This window comes from Pleurodeles waltl, chromosome 4_1 (genome assembly GCF_031143425.1).
Source record: "Pleurodeles waltl isolate 20211129_DDA chromosome 4_1, aPleWal1.hap1.20221129, whole genome shotgun sequence".
Taxonomy (NCBI): Eukaryota; Metazoa; Chordata; class Amphibia; order Caudata; family Salamandridae; genus Pleurodeles; species Pleurodeles waltl.
Window position 1 is genome coordinate 181994208 of NC_090442.1, and position 17729 is coordinate 182011936.

At 45.7% G+C, this 17729-nt stretch overlaps 1 protein-coding gene across 3 annotated transcripts in view; it reads right to left on the reverse strand.

Annotated features, from left to right (window-relative positions):
* The window catches only part of HIPK2 (homeodomain interacting protein kinase 2), a 329092-nt gene that overhangs the window by 233033 nt on the left and 78330 nt on the right, over window positions 1–17729 (reverse strand). The gene's annotated exons all lie outside the window — the stretch shown is intronic.

A 17729-nucleotide genomic window follows, 5' to 3' on the forward strand; every position in this document is an offset into this window, starting at 1 on the left:
CTCTGGAGATGCGGCTGTCGGGCTTCACACAGGGCCGGGGCAATCATTTCCATGGAAGGGGAGGGGCGTGCCGGGGAAGCAGTTACTTCTCTATAGATCGTAAATATATGTTCAACTGTTGATGCAGCGTAAAACTAAGTGGGCGCAGCAGGGCGCAGTGCAAAACGGCAACAAATCCTAATCCCGTGGTCATTTACCACCGAGTACATGCCAGAGATCGGAGGCACCCAGGAGTAAGGCGGCCAAGTTATTTTGTGTAATGTGAAAAAGGTAAAATTAGCATGCAGTGTGCTAAAAAAAAAACTATCGAATTCACTCTCCAGGTGAACCTGAGAAACATGTGGATTTACGATTTTTGCACTCGCTACAGGCCCCTATCCCCACGGAAAAACTAGGTTCAGGAGAAATACTACACGATCTGCCCACAAACGGGCAGTTCGTGTGGTTCCTAATTGACTTCATTTCGCTACTTAGAACCACACGAAATGCATGAACTAGACAGTTCTCCTCTCGTGAGACTTTTTTTGTTCTATGTAAGGCAGCTGTGAGTTTTGCAGAATCTCATCAGAATTCACATCTATGTACAGCGGGATAAACCCTGATGTCTTGGGTGTTGAACGCCCTTATCGGTGGATTAGGTGCTTCTTGACAAGATGTTTCTTCACATCTGTCTTGGACTGCAGCAGCAATGGATCGAGCCTGATACAAGGAACGCTTGGGCAGCCCCTTCCGGTCATTGGCTCGGGTAGTTCAGATGGTTTTAGGCATTAGCAGGCTTGCCCGTCAGAGCTGATATCAGCCCACAGCATTTCACAGAAGTAAGTCTGAAAGCATTAGGAGTAGTATTGGGAGTACTCACCAACATTGTTCATCTGCTACTCTCTCCATCTTTGCTTGTTTGTTGCTCTCCGGGTGTTCCCACACTCAGCCCCTCCATATTTCACTTCTTATTGAAGAAAAATAAATGTGTGCGTGTGTGTGTGTATATATCTACGCACACATAAGACAGATAGATAAGTAGCTATGAAGTACTACTCAGCACAGTGTTTTTTGAGCTAGTGCACACTTCATTTTCACCTTTATTTTACAATATTGAAACTGCCACAAGCTATGCTGGCATAGTAAAGTGCAGCCAAAATGGCTGCCAGTGTTCTCCTCGCACGTGTAAACACGTGTAAATAAAGCAGCCATCTTTGAATGTTTTTTCTTACCATTCCAAACAGCAACCATGCACACATGCATTGCCATCCATTGGTGACCATTTTGATTTTATTTAACAATTCCAACATTACCAATGGCCATTTCAGAATAGGAGAGTAAAAATAAAGGATGTGTATAGGAGCACCACTGCAAACAAGCACTGTCAAAGCCATGGACTGTCATCAGCCTTTAAAGGGAAAAAACGGTTGACTTTGTCAATGCTTGTTCTGTTTTTCAGTTCTTCAGATTTGGTGAAGTCCAACATTGTGATGCTCTGACTCCAGAAATGTTCAGTTCTTATGCACTGGGCGGGCTCCTGCTGATTTGTAGGTAGTGCAACAGGACTTGATGATGCAGACTCAGGGTGGTAGCCTGTGTACATCTGCCTAGGTGTGTGATAAGTGATTGGATTTCTTAAGTCAAGGATGAGGTGTGTAGCAGCATGGAGGATGTGCATCAGAGGTGACTAAGACCACCGTGGGACTCTAGCTCAATTCATGTCACTAAGATAATTTTGATACATTTGTCTGCTGGTTTGGCAAAAAGGACACATTCTTTCTGAGAACGTCTCTTGACATTCGTGTTTGGATGATGGACAGCTTTTGAGGCAGTTAATGTCTTTCATTGTGGAGAGATTCTAAGTAAGATATATTTGACAGCTGACAGGGTATTTGTGATTCTTGCTTCTCCTTGGTGAGGGAAACTCCATGGGGCTCCATGAGCAGACGGAAGATGACTGGGGAGAGGATGGGGCCTTGAGGGATACACCGGTCACAGTTAAACTTCGAGAGATGTAAGTGCTCATATGAACTAACGGTGATTGACTGGAGTGGAAGTTGCGTAATCCTTGGAGAATAGTTCTGGCGAATCATATGGGTGTTTGGAGGAGGATAGTGAGGACAGACATCAATGGGTTTGGAGGACGCAAAGAAACAGTGGAGAAGGACATGGAGCCAGGCGTTGCCTACAGTTTGCATGGTATCAGTCTCCATTGCTGCTTGAAGGTCTGAAACATGACCGATATTTTTATAGGTAGTGGTTGGAACCCAGAGATGTTCTTGTGGTTGTTGACTGCTTTTTGAATATTATTATTCTGCTTTTGGGAAGATGGGTGATAGGCTAATAGTTTGCTATACAATCAGATCCAAATCTGGCCTTTTATGGAACAGGAAAGATGTGTCCTGCTTGGGGATCTGAAAGATGCCTCCTGTGAGCAATGCACTGATTATGATGGAAAGAGGCGTGAGCACCTCACTGGTGACATTGCACATGTGTGGATGCTTCCCGGTGATGGATTTCAGGATGGTAGAGAGAAGGATGCTGCCCTTGAATTTGATGACATATGTCATTGCCATGAGGCTGAAGATGGTTGCAGTCTGGTTGGTGACGGAGAGTGTTCTGAAATTGGCCTCTGTGATGAGTTGCTGGAGGAAAGGAGTGGTGGGATAGTGATAGTCTCTTTGGTGCTGTCAACGTGCTGTCTGATCTTGAACTTTTTTATCATGCTGTTGATGACATTTTACTTATACATTAAATGACATGCGATAGGGGGTTTCACTGGTTTGAACAGGGCTTTCCTTCTGACGCCGGCATCTGTGGTGGTGGCTGTGTACTACATGGATTTAGTTTCTGGGGAGGGCTCTGTGCATACTGGTCTCAGTTTTTTAGGCCTGTGATGTCATCTTGGAAGAGTGCTATGCATCATTTCATACCTAGTATGGCGCATCTTGCACTGAAAAGTTGGTAAATGTTGGAAGATGTATTTGCAAGTCAGACACTGTCTACTGGAGTAATGGAAAACTCTAACATAATAGTCCACACAAAAGGCGAGTAGATTTCGAGCAGAGTCAGTTGCATGTCAGACAGGGCCTGTAATGAAAATGAGCAACTTCTCAACAAGTGGGCACCGTAGAAAGACCAGTAGAGTTGGTTAAGAGTCAGTTGCATCCAGCATGATAGAGGTGGGCGAGCCACTGGAAGTTCGAGCCTGAAGCCTAGCTCTGCCGCAGCTCGAGGTCCGATTGGCACCTTGAGCCCATAAGAAGCCGCGCTTTCATGCGGCTTCTGCCTGCCTCCCTCCCTCTACCCAGGATGTGGCAAGCTGTGGAGCCGGGGAACCAGGTTTGAGTCTCAGCATCAGCTCAACATCCTGTGATGCTGGGCTCATCACTTAGTTACCTGGTGCCTATAACCAACGCATGCCACCTTGTGTAATGTAGCTGGTGCTCATGTAAAGCGCTTAGCCGCCAGTTGACTTCAAAACCTGCAGAAAATGAACAAAGAGGTAATATCATACCCTTAATATAAGGAAAGACAAATAGAGACCCATTTCCTGGTTGAGGTGTACAAAGTGATTCCAGAAAACCAGGAGAAATTACGGCTTCTCTGCTTAAATTGTGTGATCTTAAGCAACTGCTTTATTTCACCAAAACTCACTCTTCTTCATTATCCCGTATGAAGCACTTTCAAATACGCGAATTCGGGCCACCAGTTGTACATAAATATCACGTTGAATAAGTACTTCTCAGTGTAGTACCAGAATGTGCTGTATTAATGTAAAACTTCCACATGCTAAGGAAATACATTTTTTTTGAACTTTGAAGAGACTTCACCATATTTTATGTGATGTTTGCTGTATGATTACGTAGCAAATGTTTGTCAGCGTTCGTCTCGTGTGAAGGCTCCAACATCCGAGCCAGGCCCTTGGCTCGGCCCTCCCTGTTAATTTGTTGGCTGGCCCTCTCGTTGAGCATGATGGGTCAGTGAGTTATGGCTCACCACTGACGTGCTGTATCTACATGAATGTGAGTCGAAGCGAGGCCAAACCAACGTTCCATCCTTCTGCGGTCGGTAAATCGAGCCCCACTGAGCCCCAGTATAACACCCATTACTAACTGCGCTTAGAAATAGAAGAGATGCCGTAGAGAGCGCTGTATAAAAGGCAAGGCGCTATCATTATCAAGACCTCCAATTTCCCTGTCTCTCGGGATCCCTTTGGATCTCTCTCCCCTCCGGCTCCCCATCCGGCCCAGGCTCCGCCCCCTGCTCTGCTGCGGGTGGGGGTTTGGGGGGGTTGACAGTCCCCGCTTCCCTCCGCCATGAATAATGGAGATGATTTCATTAGGGCAAGCTGTTGTGGCAGCAGAGGCGCTTTAACAAAGCCCGGGCTCTCACCAGCAGGGCACTCAGGAGCGGCTGCTAATGAAAGCGAAGATAAGCGGACGGGGGGGGGGGGGGGGGGAGACACCCCCAGCAGCAGCTGCTGCTGCATGGGCAGTCCGGCCTCGCATGCTGGCCAGCTCCCGCCCACACTCCGCTGTGACCGTGTGCGGACATAGGAAACGCACACCTCACACCTCGCTCTTCATGTACCTCAATATTGGAAGCCCATTTCGAAAGTGATACAGGAGCCTGCTTAAAAGTAAACCTTTCTGTCCTATTAAAGGCAGAAAGTACTTGGGGCTTTTCCGATAAGAAACACGAACCTGCCGTCCATGCAAGACTTAATTCTCCGGCGGACCAGTCCTTGATTTCTCCTCAGACAGGTAGTCAGGGCTCAAGGTAACGTGAAATGAGCTCCATTTATTGGTAATTCTATCATTGGGATCTCCCTGTGGGCCAGTGCTTGATTTATGCCGGGGTTTTCCGATGCTGAGTACCGGCACTTATTTCTATACCAATGTGTACAATCCATCAAGCCTGTTTTTTTTTTTTTTTTATTATTTATTTTTATAAAATCGTAACAGTGGAGCATCTATCATTTAAAAATACTTTAAAAATGCTAAAAGCAGGGCTCCCAGGCAATCCCTACAGTTTGAGATGTCCTGGAATATTCTAAAATGTCACACTTCCTTGAGTGATCGTTAACAGGTAATAATGGCGGCAGCAGCAGCTATAGGTGATGCTAGCTGCAGTGGATTTCTGTGAAATATCTTAGGCCCTGGCACTCATGTTGTTTTTACAAATTAAGCATCCTCCGTTGATGAGAAGTTCAAACACAACAGATCCATAGTAGAACCTCCAGGAAGGGAGATCAGGAGATAGTTGTTCATGTGTCCAGCTAGTTCCTTGTTTCTCCCAGGATGATTACCCCTAGCAGAAGGAGAGATATTCATCCATATATGTCCCCGTTCTAATTTTGCTTCTCCGAGGGTGCACTACCCTCATGGAACTCCCCCATTCAATATTGGGTTCTCCCAGGACGGACCTTCCTTACAGAGGAGACAGCTCTTCTCATCTAATTTTTGCCCATTCTAACTTTCCTTCTCCCAGGATGGCCCACCCTCGTGGAACTCTCCTCTTTCAATCTTTGTTTCTTCCAGGCTGAACCACTCTCACAGAGGAGACAACTCTTCCATCCAATCTTTGCTTCTCCCAAGACACACCACCCTTTCAAAGCAAATAATAGACCTTCCCATTTAATCTTTGGTTCTCCCAGGACAGACCGCTCTCACAGAGGAGACAGCTCTTCCCATCCAATCTTTGCCTGTTCTAACTTTGCTTCTCCCACGATGAACCACCCTTCTGGGGTTCATCACATCGAACCTTCGCTTCTCTCAGAACGGACCCGCACATAGAGGAAGTAGCACCTTCACAGAGGACTCAGCTCTACCAAGTCACGGAGGAAATAGCATCTGCAAGGAGGAGACACTTCTTCTCATCCAATCTTTGCTTCTCCCAGGACGGACTACCATTTATGGAGGACACGCATCCGCCCGGAGGAAGCACTTCTTTCCCCTCCAATCTCTGGTTCTCCCAGGATGGACCACCGTTAACAGAGGGGATAGCATCCGCACAAAGGAGGCACGTCTTCCTATCCAATCTCTGGATCTCCCAGGATGGACAACCCTCTCACAGGAGAAAGCTCTTCTGCATTTCTCTAGCTGTTGTCCGGCACACACATGGCCCCTGAGCCATGCCTAGCAGCTTCCCCTTGGGATACCTGCCTAGCCCTCAGCTGTCCCTATGCTCCCTTATGAGTGAACCACCTTGCTCCTAAGCTGTCCCCAGCATCTGTCCTACAAGATATTCACCTCTCCCCACACGATCTCACCCTGCACTATTGTACAGGAACACCAGTTTTATTCCTAGGGGATAACATCCACCCATTGTATAATGCCAGACAATGTGACTCCTACGGATTGGGCAGCAGTGTTTGAGGAAGACCCAGGGAACAGTTATCCAAGGCTAACTTTCTGCGGTTGAAGCATTACTGCTACCCAGGGACTGTTCTACTACGCACAGAGCCTTGGCTGGCCTCCATGTCTGCCTGAAACCCCAAGAGGTAGAGAGGAGTGGCACCTTATAAATAGGGAAGAGTTCCTGAGGAACAACCCACCAATATGTCTTTGCACCGCACTGGACAGGTGGGGGTCTCAATTCTCAAGAGCCAATAGATGCTGAGTGACAGGAGAAACAGGATGGCAACCACCCAGCAAACCAGTCTAGATGTAGGGCCAAGCATTCAGAGGTGAGTATCTGGGGGTTGCTGACACTCTCCTATTCATCTTATCAAGGGCAGGTTTGAAAATGCAGAAGACCTGCCCTAAAGACAATTTATTATTTAACCCTACGGTGCACTTATTGCCTGGGACCAGACAACATGATGTAGTGCTGTTCTCTATACCCTCATCATTGTTAATACAAATACCTTGACTGACATCCAGGTTCTGTGTGTAGCACTGAAGGCAAAGTGTGACAGAGTGATCCAGGTTGTGTGGACAAATCAGGGCCACAGGCCCTGTAAAAGCCAGAAAGCTGGTACGTGGTTTGAATAGAAACCACACTCATGTCTACATGGGAAAGCAAGTGCTCTAATGTAGCAAGCCCCTAGAGTAAAAGCCTCATTCCTGCGATATGGGTGGAGTCACAGTGCTGCCTCCGATGCAGTCACACACCACATTGATATGGGCCTTCCACAACAAAGCGGGTCTGGAGTGTACACCTTGAGATTGGATGATTATTTCTAAAGAGGTCTGAGAGGCTTGTCCATATGGGTACCAGAAGTACCCATCTTATCTTAGCTGCTGCTCTTTGTCAACCCTTCTCACCCAGGTAACATACAAAAAACGTATAGCCTCTCTGGTATACAGTATTCTCACATCAGGACCAGGAGCACAGTAGGCATACACTTGTTGGCTAACTAAATTAACCAACATCCAAGGTGGCTGTTCTAAAGATGGCTTTGCCTCGATGAGGGAAAGACTGTATTCATGCTGATTTGAAATAATCCAACGAGGAAGGCATGAAAGCCCATTTTAAAGATTATGCTATGTTTTAAGCCCATAAATAAACCACCTCCCGATGTAAGATCTCTATTGGTCATCTTTGAAATTGACCTCAGCTTCAGATCTCGTATATATCGCCCAGTGTTTTTATTCGTTTAAACAACTCAACTGTTGCAATGCCCAGGGATCTCTAACATCCATGCCTGTGTGCTCTCCGATACTACTGCAGTTCGTGTTACATGAGCATCCGTGAGAGTTACTTCCAAACCCTACAAATTGTACTGAAGTTGGTGTGCTCAAATCTCCCCAACATTGACTCAGAGGAGCAGGCTACAATGATATACTGAACTAAAAAATACCTATGCGTTTTCACAAAAAGACAGATTATTTGGCTAATAAGATGATTCTCTCAAGCAAACATTAACCAATAAGAAAACCTAAACCATATTATTGGTGACCCGAGACAGAACCAATAGGGTTCGCCTTTGTTGACCTAATCTTTTTGACAATGCTGTGCAGCATAAAAAAATGCTAAATGTTTTTGCAGATGCTGCACAGCATAGGCAAAAAAGACATGACATGATGCACCAATGAGCGATATGCATCATGATGCTACTGGCGCCCGTGTCATTTGGTACGACGCGCCCATGAGTGATGGTGTATGAGCACGCATGCATGCACACACCTACTGAAAGACGCAGGCAAATTTTTTTATTTTTTTTATTTATTGAATGGTTAAAAAAAACTATTGTGCAACAATGCATTCCTGCAAGCGAGGTGGCCCAGCAGCAAATGGGAGCTACCGGGTGCAAGAGGGTGGGTGAACAGCAAAGCGGGTGGGGAGAAGCAGGTGAGAGAAGCAACGGGGAGTGGGATTAAATAAAAGTAAAGCTAGGTGGGAGGAGAAAGGAAAGGAGAGAGGCAGCAAGTGAAAAAAAGAGGAAGCAGATGTTACAGGCACTGCAACACATGAGGGAGGGAGCAAGTGGGGAGGAGAGGGCAACCTGGATCGTGCAGAGATGGGGACTGGGGAGAAAGAGGGACACGAGGGAGAGAGCTGAAAAACACGCACTTTATGCACTCTCTTACGGTACTTAAAGAAAAAATAGTTCCCTCAATGTGAGCAGTGGAAGGATACAAGTCATCAAAAGGATGGTAAAGAGGGTATGCTCCTCCAGAAACCAAAGGATTTTTAGTTAAGACCTGATCTACAGTTGATACCCTAGTGCTGGCAGACTACTGCCTGGAAGCAAGACTCCAGGTTTCCATTTGCGGCCTCTAATTTAACACATTCTGAGAGCTGTGATCTTTGCTGCCCCAGTCCAACCAGTGGTACTAGCGCACCTGATGATGAAGGAAAGCCTCTGCAGGACAGGAAGTTGGGTGTGTTACTGCCATGCAGGATCTGGCAACCTTTCCTGCTAGTCCACACTGTCTCCAAAATGAATACTGGTTGTTTCCAGGATACATATTTTTTTATTTGTCATTCATGTTTTTTTTCATACTGTCTCTTTCCTTTGAACCCTGGAATCTGTCCTCGATCTTGAGAAGGAAGCAGGGCATCAGCCAGCCCGCCCTGAAGGAGGCTGGATAGGAGGAGAGATTCCAGGAAGCATTGACATGACATGTGAAGAAAGGCCTCTGAGAAATGTTGTTGGTATATGTGTGGGGGTGGAGGAGGAAACCAACCAGAGTCTTCATGGGTGATGGCCAACAGAAACCCTTCAGCTGGAAGACAGAAAGGAAGCCTGGGAAGTGGGTCGAGGAGCTGCAGCCAGACTGGAGGCTGTCAAGCGGATAACATTCATCTCAGACCCAGAAAGTTTTGACAGCACGGAGAGCCTATGTGTGTCTAGAGGGCATCTTTTCTCAATCCTTTCTATCGACTCCATTCTGATAGGCCAAGGAGAGGACGTCCAGGTTAAGGTTGGGTGCCTATGTATAGGTAAAAACTATACCCTAGGGGTGTCTGGCATAGTCCGGGAGGGCCAGACCCAAGCTAGATCCAAAGGATGTTCTCAATCAATGAATCTAAAGGAAATTGTAGACAACTGTATGTTGTGTTGCCACGGTATACATCAGAGGAGTCAGAAATTCGCCTGCTCACCAGTAACACCCAGATTTTTTCGATGTATATCCTTTCTAGAGGCCGATCAGTAAAGAAAAAAAAAATCTCTCAGCGCAGTCCTGCATCTCCGGAAACCACCAGCAATAGGTATCCTAGACGCTTTGTTTGCTTGATGATGTCAGTTTCGGTTCTAGAAGCAGACATTCTCACACCTGTGACTGCTGCTGTCCAGCCGGAGCCAGGGCTGGACTGGGAGACAGACGACGCCATGGCAACAGTCTTCAGGGCAACCCTGTTCCCTCTCTCTCGCTCTCTCTCTTTTCACCTACATCTCCTTCTATCCTCTCTCTCTCCCCCTCACTTTCTCTTTTCATCTCTGTCCCTCTTTCTTGTCCCTCTCTCTCTCTCATTTCATCGCTCTCTTCTTCTGTCTCTCTCTCGCTTTTCATCTCTCTGTTTTTCTGTCTCTCTCTCTTTTCATCTCTTTCTTTCCTTTCTCTCTCTCCCTCTCTGTTCCTCTCTGTGCCTACTGTAATAAACCCCAATGAGCCGGCGAGAGTGGCAGAGGCACCAGCGGACAGCTGCGGCCCTTCAACACGGACACCACTGGCTCCAGCATCTCAGGGCTCCGACCTTAGATGATAACTTTCTTTGTCACTCATTCATAGAATAGGCAGTCACGTCAAATTTCAAGAAAAGCCACCTGAAAAAATGTATTTTTATGAGGGAGCCAGGAACTCTCCAATGAAAGCCAAACATACTCGCAAGATATTTACACAAGTTGAGGCTCGACAACTTTCAAAAGGCCATTGCAAATGAATGGTGGCAGTCACCCCAAGGAAACCAATTTAGAGGGGCCCTCAGGTGAATGACATTACAATAAATCGCGCAGCCCCCACTGACGTCATCACGTACAGCACCACACTAGAAGTCCCACCGTTGGAGAGATGCAGAAGGGCGGGGCTAACCCAAAGGGCAATCCGGCTGTGCCAGAAGGTCTGGCCTGCCCGGTCAGTGTTTGGGACGGTTTTTTTGGCCGGTGTGGGCCTGTCTTATGGGCTGTTGGGCGGGCCTGACCTGTGAGTTCCATAAAATTATCACAAACTGCCCGGAGGAAGCACAAATACAAGCAATCTCCCAAACCTTTCAATGACCTATACAATTACCACAAATTTGCCCCAATTTGCAAATGGGGGGCACTTTTTCAGCTATTTGAGTCACCATGGGGCCACTTTTATTTTGAGGCCCGAGAATATTTTCTGTCCCAGTCTGACCATGGACGCAGGACTGGGAGAAGAGAATTGGTTTTTCTACCTCTAAACTTATGGCCACTTTACTAACAATTTATGGGAAAATCGCGGCGTGATGTTTTTATCTTAAAATGCAGTGGAAGCGAAATCTGCCTTTTAATATCAAATCTTGTGCTGATGTTTATTTTTAAGAGTCTGAAGTGCCCTTTATTTGCATATTCTGGAGGGGGAGGTTACTAAGAAAAACAGGCGCAACTTCCTTGTCCCTCCTTAACAAAGCCCGCCACCTGCGTGTGGAGAAGGGACTGAGCCTTTGTGGGAAGAGAGGAGGGCTGCCTCGAAATAGAGGGGAATGAAGCATGCAGACTTGGATTACAAAACACGGTGTTTGTTGTTGGGAAGGCAAGGTCGATGCAATCCATCTTTCCTGCCCTAAATTAACTGCCTGGCATAAGCTGGCTCACTGTGAGCAATCCACTGTCAACTGTAAACTTCACCATAAATCATGCTCAAACTGTTTAACCCTGCTACAAATACAGAGGCCTCAAGTCTCACGCATTGTGAGTGAGTCTCACACATTTTGAGGCCAGGTTGAGGTTCCCACTCCTAGCAGATTACATGGCAATCCTGCAGAAAAAGCTACGATCTGAATACTAAATGCTCCTCTGTGAAGAGCTTTGCTTTCCCGGGAGCCCCTGGAGCTTCAGGAAGCAACATCACCAGGGAGACCAACTGCAGACTCCTTCATTCTGTGTGTGTGTTTATGTCGTCACTTCCTGTGAGGTGTTCAAAGAGGACAAGTAGTTCTCTCTACCCAAAATATTCAAACCTTAAGAGCTCTGGAGATGCAATAGGAACCCTTCCTTAGAAAAAAAAGTTGTGAGTTTAACATAGTTTTAGATGGGTGAGAGCAGGGTTAGGCGTTGTCAGAGGTCACCTTTGAAGACTGTAAATATGTGCTTTTAGGGGGCACAGTAGATTCTTCTCTCGCGCTTTTGCATTGGTGCCCATTGCCCTCTATACGTGCCATGCAAGCACAGGCCCTCCTTAAATACGTGGAGTCACACAGACTCACACAGCGACCATGTTGTGCTACAGAACAAGCCCTATAAAAAGGAACCCCTACTCAGGTACCCCCGATTCCCTGACAGAACCCTCTTTCACAGCGACGCTGTAATCCATCTGCCCCAGCTTCAGCGAGAGTTAACAGAGTCAGAGCATCAAAGAGATGAGCATCTTAACTCCTGGGTCACATTTGAGTTTTTTTTAACTCCACAGCGAACGAAGGACAAGATCCTTTAGCATGAGGGTGGTGGGTACGAGGTTGGAAGCTCTGGGGCCAGTATTATACAGGTTACGGCCCTCTCCTCTCCTCTGGCAAAACATCAGAAGTGGCGATTGTCTGCGTTCAGTGACTGCCATATTTATTCTCTGTGACCGTGGCTCAGAAGCTTAAGGCGTGGCAATTTGCTCCACGTAAGCAGGTCTAAACTTCCATTTATCGAACCACTGCTGTCCCGGAGCTCTGGTTTCTGTTTCCCTCCCTGGACCCAGGCGGACGGAAACATGAAAAGTGGCCTCCGGGACTGGAGGCAACTGTGGCATCTTGCAGACCTCGTTACTGCTGCGCTTTGCAATCTAGGGTCTTTTGTTCGCGACAAATACGGAAATGGCGCCTTGAAGCGAGGCGAGGAGACCTGGACCTTTTACACACCGTAGCTTACGTAAAAGGGGTGGAAAGATCATCCTGCCAGTACACTTGAGGTCCTCCGTTATTCTGAGTGAGGAGGAGAAAAACAGGCGCTATAAAACCAGGCCGAGCCAGAAAGTATCTGATTTACATAATAATGAGGCTTTTGTGAATCCCGGCATTATAATAACAAAAGGTAGAAAACCTCCCAGACAGAGGGAGGGAGATCAGCCCGAGAAGAGGACATATGAGAGAACCGGTGTGCTTAGGTGCAGGGACACTGGGATTATGCGGCAGGGGTGGGCGAAAGTATGCGGCAGGCTTAATTAATTTGTGTGGCAAGAAAAGGAAAATTATTCAGCGGAATACACACATTTTGTGGCAGCACTAGTTCATTATTTTGTCATTTCTAGATGTTAAGACTGGGCAAAGGTTTCACCTCATTAGTACCAGTTTAACGTCCAAATGCAGCAATAAACAACAACAAGCATTTGCAATGCAATAGGTCTCACATTTGCTTGAGTTAGAGCTATTGGCATTGTAAATTCATAACTAGACATTTTTTGCAACATAAATTGATCAACCTAGCCTCATAATTTCATATTTTCTTGCCATACAATTAATTCCAGTGGCCCTGCATAAAAGTAAAGCACTTCCATTTACCTTCTTCCTCTATTTCAGAGGTCGTCAATCTGGGGGTCGCAACCCCCAGGGGGTTGAGTCCTGGAAAGGGGGTCATGCATTACCCCAGCTGATTGTTAAAATGCCTCAGGTGAACTTTGATTTATTGAGTTTCCAGTGCTGTGAAAGCCCACAGACAGCTAAAGAGGCCTTGATACTAGGGGGCCTGCTTCCTGAATGAAATGCAAATGTGCTCTAGGAGCTGATCTGCAAATGTAAAAGGTAATCTGCAACTGTAAAGGATGCTTGGGAGCTGATTCAATCACTCAAAGCTTTGTGATAACAAACATTTATTCTTTTTTAGGGGTAGTGCAAAGAGTTAAGAAGTGTGTGTGTGTGTGTGCTTTTAATTGTAGTTACACAACACTTACTTCACCTGGAGGTGTTGAAGGGACAGCTATTAAAAAAAGGTATTACTTAAATCTACATTTTGGAAGCACAGTTTTATCTTAAACCTTTATGTAGTGGCCTATCTTATACTGTGTGTAACACAAGTATAAAGTAATGCCTTACATGTTTACAGTGCTTTCTGTCACAGGCTGTGACCTCGTGGCACTAAAAATACACGTCAGTATTCTCCACTGCACCAACCAAGATTTAATTCTGTCGCTCTCCGGTTACACGCAGACCTCTGTGGTGCATTAACTAATATAGGTTTTATAAAGCACTACAGTGCATTTCCCAAAGAGTAACAACTTTCTTTTATTTATTTTTCTTTTAAGCTGGCTGTCATTTTATATGTAGCTACCTGACGGTGAAAGGCTTAAAAACAACGTAGAATATTTTGGGATTTATTTATGAGAGGCTTGTGCTGCTGGAGCATCACTTTTTTTGATGCTGCAGCCGCACAAGCCTCTCAATCATATGTATGAGGTGACGCAAAGCCACCCTGAGTGGCTTTGAATGGCCTCATAGATATGGAGTAAGGCAAAGCAGCGCAAGCCGCTGCATTGCCTTACTTTGTGTCACAGAGGCGCACCATGGGCGTTGTGGTGGGTGTTCCCATGCAACACCAATGGATTTTGATGCTGCCCCAGATTTACAAAATCACGTAAACTGAAGCAGTGCCAAAACCTTACGCCTCCCCAGAGCAAGCATAATGAGGAGATATGTTTTAATTTCTCCTTGTTTTTCCTCTTTCCATGTGTGTTGCTATCTGCCGCACATATAGAAAGAGGTACAGTGCCTCTCTAGATTGTTTTTGCGCACAAAGGTGCCCCTTCCTGCACAAAAACAATCCTGCCTACGTTGGCGCTAGGCAGCAATTTGTGCACCAGCGCAGGGGGAAAGGAAAGAAATGCACTGCATTTCATAAATACGGTCCATTCCTGCCCTTTTGTATTGGCGTAGGGCAGTGTAGCAAGAGGACTTGTGGCACTGTCTTACGCCAAATCCTCATAAATGAGGACCTTTGTTTTTAGCTACACCTTTTACCATGCACCCACACTCACTGACCTTTGGATTACTAAACAGTGTTTAATATTAATATTATTTTCTCGCCGTAAAAATTATTTGCTGTGGGAAATGGTGACATTTATTATTGTCAATGAAGAGGAGTACCAGGTTCTGGACATTTTTATCCAGGGGGGGTCCTTAAATCTAAAAATCTTTGAGAGGGGTCCCGGCATCAAAAAGTCTGAAGACCTCTGCTCTATTTGAAGCAAAAAATAAAAATGTTGCCATTTAGCATCCTAATTTAAATCTGCCATGCTAATTCCAATAGGATACTGCCTTTACCACCCCACCATCAGAGTTGCTGGCTGGCTTACACAATTCCCCTAAAAAAGACACAAGACAGCCACAGAGGAAAAATAAATTAGAAGGGTCACCCAAACATATCAATAGTGTTCAAACAGTCATAGTGTAATAAGGATGTTAGGTTGACCTGAATCGTGGTCATAACAGTAATAAGTAGAGTTTAATAAAACATATACAATTATCATATAAACCTTTATCAGAAATCAACTTTTGGCATTAGACTGTAACGCTCAAAACAGCCCCTAGAAGGCACCATAACAAAAATATCATTTGTAAGAAACATGGTCATGTAACCGTATTGTTAACCCCTAGAGGGCATAACCCCATGAAAAAAAACAGGAGAAAGTAATGCTGTGTAACCATATACTTAGCCCCTAGAGGGTGTTTTCAGGGCTAGCAGGCCTTTTGCAATGATATTACAAACAAGGCTTTTAAAGCAAAACTCTCCCAGCTGTAAAACAAAAGTTCTAGTCATGAGAAAGCTTAAAAGACACCGAATGGTGGGAGGGGTTATTATTTTGCGGTCCCCACTAACCTTGTGTGGGGACCCAGAGATGATGTAGACAGAAAGGGCGTTTTTAAGGTAATCCCATTGTCCTAGGACCACCACAGGCCGAGTTATGAGCAAAAATATTTTGTAAAAATAATGCCCTGCAAAGCAATATAGGGGGAGTTTCCAGAGTGCAAGGAATATTGTAGTATTGGCTCTCCCACTGTGCTGGGAGAGCTGCTTTCACTTTGAGGATTTCTGTTTTACTTAAAGCATTTACAAATTTCAAGTGTTTTAAGGGGAGAGGCACAAGAAACGACTCTGATTAGGTAACTCTGAACAATGTGACCAGCGCTCCAATACCGCTAATCGAGTTCATGTTGTTGTGCCTGTTCACGCTGTGAGCACCATGGCCCCCATGCAAAATGAAGGGGAGAGACAAAATAAAATAAATAGTTTGCCCATGCTGAAGTATAAAGGCAATTGTGCAATAATCCATGTAACAGGTGCAGTGTTTAATTTGCAAATAAAAACGTGCCGGTGCCCAAAGCCCTCCTCTTCCACATGCGGCTGCTGCAATTAAACCTGCAAGCACGGAATACTGAGGCAGCGTAATCCTATCGCCATCTCGGGCCTCTTTAATCCATTTACAGACACTCCCTGTCCCTTCAACTCACTCTTGCAGCCTTCTGCTTTTTCCCATTGTGGCGCTTTTTCGTTTTTCTCTTCCTCATCTTTCCCATGTGTCTTTTGATCACAGTAAATGCTTGAGGCAGAAAAATAAGCGCCGGCCCAAAAAACGAAATGCAGGTTCTCCGCACCGGAAACAACAAGCACAAATTAAGCACTGAACAGGGGCAGTCTGCAAGGCGTGACAAAAACAGCCTTAAGGCGGGACAAACGTAAAGCATTTACCAATGACATCAAGACATTTTTGAAAGGCAAGCACAGAAACTAATATAAGTGATGGGCTTGGTCAAGAGCTCAAACTACTTACAACAGGTCAAAGTACTTTACTTAAAAAGGTAACTGGTCAACCTTTGCAAAGGGCCTTCCCCTACATAGCTACGTGTAACTGCATTCTAGTTAATTTTTGATCCATTTGAGCTAGAATTTTTTTTTGTTTGAGTCTGCAGATTATGCAGCAGATGATGGATTGTGTAGCAATTGAAGTGAATCCATAATGATGCAGAAAACACCGCAGCCCCAAAATCACATAATTTCTGTGGCCCCACATATGTGTATTTATGGGTCGGTGTGTTAATTTGACCAGAAGACCAGGATTTGCTGGGACAGCTGCAGCTTTACAACATCAGCACAATATTTCTTGCAAAAGTTTTACATGTATTGATTCTCTAAAAAAGAAACAATACAAAGGGAGGCGAGCCTTCGTGTGTCTGAGCACCGGATTGGTTAGTAGCAATCACCGGGATGCAAGTTAAGTGACAGATAACAGTGAATTGAATTTGCTTTTCATTTTCATGATGTTCTTACCTCAAAAATACAGATAATGGAACCTTAGACCACACTGCAGTCTATTTACTATGTAGGAGAGTGTTGACAAGTTCATTCTGTGCAGCATAGCTGCAGACAAATTGTAGCACTGCTTCTATGTCTAGCGCACATTAAATTTTTTTGCTTTTCAAAATTGGTCACCAGGAGCCGAATACCCCTAGATGCACTGCCCCTGTTTGCACCGAGGTGCAACTTTATCTGGGTGCTTGCGGCCCACACAGAGGCACGCCATATTACAGTAAATGAGCTGTCCGCATTGCAGCCACAAACTTGTACCTGCACTGGGTATAGTGCAGTGGTGAAAGAAGGACTGCCTATTTGAAGCAATCAGTCCATCTTTCACTGCATCTGGAAGAAGACACTGGGTGGAGTGAGTACCTGCTCCTGCCTGTAGGGCAGTGCTTAATTTGTGCTTGTTGTTTCTGGTGCTGAGCACCGGCGCTTATTTTTGAGGGCCGGCGCTTATTCTTCAGCCTCAAGCATTTACTGCACATATGGGAAAGATGGAGGAAGACAAAAATGAAAAAGCGTCACAATGGGAGAGGGCAGAAAGCTGCAAAAGTGAGCTGAGGGGGCAGGGAGTGCCTTTAAATTGATTCAAGAGGCCCAAGATGGCTTCAGGATTACGCTGCCTCAGTATTCTGTGTTCCCACATTTAATTGCAGCAGCCGCATTTTGAAGAGAAGGCCTTTGAGCACTGGCACGTTTTTATTTACAAATTAAGCACTGCTGCAGGGGGATGTCCGGCGGCCCAAGGGACCCTACTTCACCAATCCAAATGGAGCCCTCGGGAGTGCACTGAGTGAGAGCCGCCTCTATGTGCACCTAATGATGGCCTCTCTGACAGTGT